This window comes from Octopus sinensis, linkage group LG15, assembly GCF_006345805.1.
Source record: "Octopus sinensis linkage group LG15, ASM634580v1, whole genome shotgun sequence".
Lineage (NCBI taxonomy): Eukaryota > Metazoa > Mollusca > Cephalopoda > Octopoda > Octopodidae > Octopus > Octopus sinensis.
In genome coordinates, this window is record NC_043011.1 from 4,939,929 (window position 1) to 4,944,928 (window position 5,000).

The following is a 5,000-nucleotide window of genomic DNA, read 5'->3' on the forward strand; positions in this document are numbered from 1 at the left end:
CTGAAGTGCCATATGGACCCTATTGAGCACCACTGATACCGAGGGTCACATAGTGTTGCTAAGGTTGCAATACATTGGCATTACCTACCATCGAATGTTCCAGTTGTGGTATTTACCTGCTGAAATAAAATAAAATAAAATAAAAAAAATCTACTGAAATACATAAAATGTAAATATTATTCTTAGTAGTACAGTTGTGTGAGGGTGAGTTCTCTCATAGATTTATCAATGAAACAGTCTTCCGCATTCAATGTTGATACTGTAATGTTTATACGTAAGCTAGCAATAACTCGACCTTGATTATTCGCCTGAATGCGTCAATTACAAGTCGTATTCTTTATCCCTCAGTCAGGAAACCTAACTCTGCTTATCAAACTGGCTGATGCATTACATTGATTAAGGTTAAAGTATTAGTTACCTCCCTTTGGGAGTAGTGACGCAGATTCCTGCTTCCATCGTTTTCAATTGTTCTCCGCTAAGACAATCAAATCGATGTTGTGCATGGATGCTGCTTGGAAAATACATCAATGTCACATAATCTCATCAGTTTCCATATGGAACACTATGGCCTTATGCTTAAATATTGTTGTCTTTCTCCTGCTCATGTTTGATTTAGCAGGCCTTTGATGAAGGGCATTCCGCCTATAAAAATCATATGAGTTCCAGGTTGTGTGTGTGTGTGCGCGCGCGTGGTTCTGTGTGTGTGTGTGTGTGTGTGTGTGTGTCTGTATTCGCACCCACGTGCGAGTGCGTGCGTACACGCCCACGCACATACATATATGAGAGACGGAATGGAATACATTCATATATTTTTTCCTTCTCTATGATTAGTTGTAATTATTGCGAGATTTGACTGCTATTTCTTGCTCTTCAAACGACCACAAAGATGTGCCCTTACTGACATGTTACGTTTAGGTAGTGTTAGGTAATGTGGCAATGATTTAACCACGCAGTCTTCGACTAAATATCTTACACTACAGCATTTATTTTCCGTTTATATCAGTGTTCCGGGTCAACTTCATCGTTTAATTCACGGAGAAAATGTCTGAGAAAAAACCCCTCACAATTGTGGTATTTCTTCCTTTTCTTCACTCTCTGAGTTCAAATCGCACTGAGGTCATCTTTGCCTTTCAATCTTACGGGGTCGGTAAAATAAGTACCAGTCGAGCTTTGTGTTGCATGAAATCGATTTGCCCCTCCTCTCAAAATTTCAAGTCTTGTACTATAGTAGAAACCGTTATCTTTATTATTGTCGTAGTTGATGATGTTGCTGTTATTCAGTAGTTTATTTCTATTGCGCCCTTTCACTGCACTACCAAGAAGCATGTCACATGATGTATAGACAAAGGTATACAGAAACACGTATACACAGGTATTCACACCCACACCCGCATACACCACACACACACACACACACATATATATAAGAAAGAGATGACAAAAGAATAACCACTTATCTTCTGAACTGCATTACCTTAAAGCTGTTTCCACAAGATGTTGTGGGTGCATAGTTGAGTGCCTGAGTATAATACCGTAAAGCTTCATCAGAGCCTAATGTGTGTGTATATACATATATATATATATATATATATATATATATATATATATATATATATCTATATATAATATATATATATTATATATATAAGTGTGGTTGTGTACGTACGATGATCTTTCAATTTCAATCTGAAAAATCGACTCGCAAACTTTGGTCGACGCGGTGCTAAACTGCAAAAGTGCAAGTGTCCTGTTGTCCGTCCCTTCTAACATTCTTCTGATTCTTTTCTTTTTTTTCTCTCCTTTTTATATATGGTGTTTGCTTACACCATATATTTTATGCTTGCATGTCTTAATACTGGCGTAACTTCCCCTGTATGAAATTTCTGTCATATTTATTGAGGTATTTTCACTTGGTTAAGTGCGATAATGTTGTTAATTGTTTCTTCCAAACTTCCACATTTTCTGTATTCTTCCTTATACGCTTATCGTGGTTCCTTGTTGGAAGACTCTGATTTTATGCTGCAAAAAAGAAAAGAAGTCTGTTTCAGCTGCGAATCCTGTGCGCCTCTGTATTGTGAATTTTTTCGTCTATTTCCATATTTTCACTCTTTTCAGATTTGTGACGTTGTGATATATACCTGCAATTACATTAGAAAGGCATTCTATGGCCCCGTTTTAAGCTTACTTTATTTAGTTTTACACAACTTTTGTAACTGTTTCTCCTCTTTTCTCCAAAATTTCTGTCATTTCAGCTTTGTGTATTTGTTGGCTTTGTTTTTAGGTGAGAAAATTGTTTTTGATTGCTTCGTGTTTTGTACCTATTTGTACTAGGGTTCCATTATTCTTTGTTAGATATTTTTGTATTTCTACAGTTTTATACAAGCTTAATACAAGTTTCCTAGTTGTATAAAGCCTCATCTTTCTCTATAAGTGGTAAATAAAAATTTTCTATTCTAGATTTTGGGTGGGCTATATTCAAAATGCGATTATTACTTTTTCAAGTCCATTTTCTGTCTAATCTTGCGAGGTCATTTGACGTTCAGGTTTTAGAAAATAGTATAACTATAAGTTATGACTGATGCCTAGTATTCTCATTTTACATTTATCTAATACGTTTATGATATTCTTTCCCGGCCTTTTCTTTCATTTGAGCGTTGTACATTGGCTAATTTATTGATTTCTATGTATTTGTAAGTCTGTGTATGTTGTAATTCTTTTATATCTCTTTCGTTTTTTAGAATAATAATAGCACTCTTTAAGTAACTTCCTTCTCTTCCAGATTTCTTCGACGTATTTTCTCATCTGAATTCCATTAATTTCTCAAGTCCTTGTACTATCCACAGCTGTGTTTCTAGTTGTTTATTACTGGCAGTCTACAACCTGTCATCTATAATCTAAACACCGTTACTTTTGCCGCCATAGCATATGAACTCGAGTCCAGTTCTGTTTAACATATTGGTTAATTATTTTAGTGCTAGGCAGAAAAGTTTGCCGGGGTCCAGCGTTACGTTTAGATCCGAATTTATGATTGTTTTATTTTATTTATTTGCTTTTGTAGAATAATGATGTAAACATGTAGATGAGCAAATAAAAAAGAAATTCACCTTTTGTCCATTTATGTTGTTTCTGTTCTGTTTGCGTGACTCAAAGAATACAATTCATTTCATTATTTAGATTGACACAATTTTCATCGGGAACTAATATATTATTATTATTATTATCATCATCATCATCATCATTATTATTATTATCATTATTATTATTATTATCATTTTTATTATTATTATTATTATTATTATTATTATTATTATTATTATTATTATTATTATTATTATTATTATTATTATTATTATTATTATATTTATGTTTTGAAGCATTCGTACGTCTCTTGAGACGGCTCGGAGAAAGTTGGATTGTTACCAAGTTTTACCGGAAGAAAATTTTTCATTTTTGGATTATTTTGCAAACATGAGACTTCGAAACGTTTGGACGTCTATTCCAATACCCGGTATAGATAAAAGGTCTGTTTTTGCTTTCGACATATATTTTTCATTTCGTATTTATATTTACTTCACTATGGCTTCCCGTTCTAGAACAGCTGTGAATGTCCTCACGAAAACTAGCTTTGAACGTTACAACACAAAATATAAACAGATTAAAATAAAACAAATTCTATTAATGTAGTAGACATTTTCACGTTGTTTAATAATAACAAAAAAGACATAACGCAATTTCAACTGGTTTAAAGATTTTATTTATATGATACAAGTACAGATATTAACTACAGTAACAACAACGACAACACCCGTAACAACGGGGGCTAGCATTTCTAGCCAAAGAGAATTACCTGACAAAACAATAAGTAAAAACAAAGTGGCAGTGGTTTGTCACCAAAGAAAATACTTCCTTGCCTGATGGACGTATCTAAGAAAGGCGAGAAGGAAGTTCGCGATTGAAGCAGAATATGTTTAATAATCAAAAGAACAGATGAAAGAATCTTTAAGGGACGTATGGAAACACGTTTTCTTATCAAGCGGAAAAGAGCATAAGGGAATATGTGCCTAATATTCAAAACTTAAGATGAGGTTACAAAAAAGATACAAATAGTGCAAGACACAACTTTCCCTCCCGCATATACATTAGGCAACAAAACACGAGTAAAGTGATGAACACCAATGTGACGCGAAATGACATGTTTGAGTGGAATGTACATGGATGTACTGGTTCTCATCTCCAAATACCACCACAGAACAAACCTAGAGCTGCATTCCGTCGTGACTGCAGAGATAAAGCTGGAAGGAAGGTATCTTCGTTATTGAGCGTGTGACGCCAAGAGTTACTTGACGTCTTTTGTTAAGAAGGACTTGGAACAGTAGGGAAAATGAGTAACATGAGCAAGAGAGGATCGCAGGAGATACCGTTTTTTTAACATTGCAGTGAAGTCTTCAACTTCATCGTCGAGAGAAGCTATCTTACATACTCTCCAGTGGGATGTACAAGCTCTTATCTTCATAGGTCTGCAGAAATTGAATTGATGATAGACCCTGACGTAATATAAAAGAACAAAAGAAGGGGTTAGCTTCCTGTTATCCCAAGGGTCATCAGAAATTGTCGAAGGTGCAGTTGTGAATAATAGCATAAAAGATGCACGCGGATATTAGATTCACTCAATTTCAGCAGTGCATATTCAAAGAAACATCTTTTCTTGTGCATGAAAGCAAGTGACATAGGTCTAACTCCATTTTTAGGATCCGGCGTGATTTTTGAGACGTTTCTTAATAAAATAAAACAAAAATGCGTCTTTTATGCCATCAAATGCAATACATATATTTAAGTTATAAATGCAGGCAACTGACTTTCTATAAATCCAATGGAGAGTACATAGAAATCATGTGAATGGCAGAGGATGTACAACATAGAGCAAGAAACTTTATCGTTCAAATTTCATAAAGTTTTAGGAACCGTTAGATGTTAGTGTTTGTTTTAGATCGAGGGTCAAT

The 5,000-nt window shown here is 34.6% G+C and overlaps 1 protein-coding gene across 2 annotated transcripts in view; it reads left to right on the forward strand.

The window, feature by feature from the left end:
- The window catches only part of LOC115219772 (neurotensin receptor type 1), a 69,503-nt gene that overhangs the window by 48,910 nt on the left and 15,593 nt on the right, over positions 1-5,000 (forward strand). The window contains exon 2 of one of the 2 annotated variants that reach the window (XM_029790023.2): positions 3,375-3,521. The exons of the other annotated variant lie outside the window; for it this stretch is intronic. The gene's annotated coding sequence lies outside the window, so the exon portion shown is untranslated. The remainder of the gene's footprint in view (positions 1-3,374; positions 3,522-5,000) is intronic. 2 annotated transcript variants of the gene reach the window in all.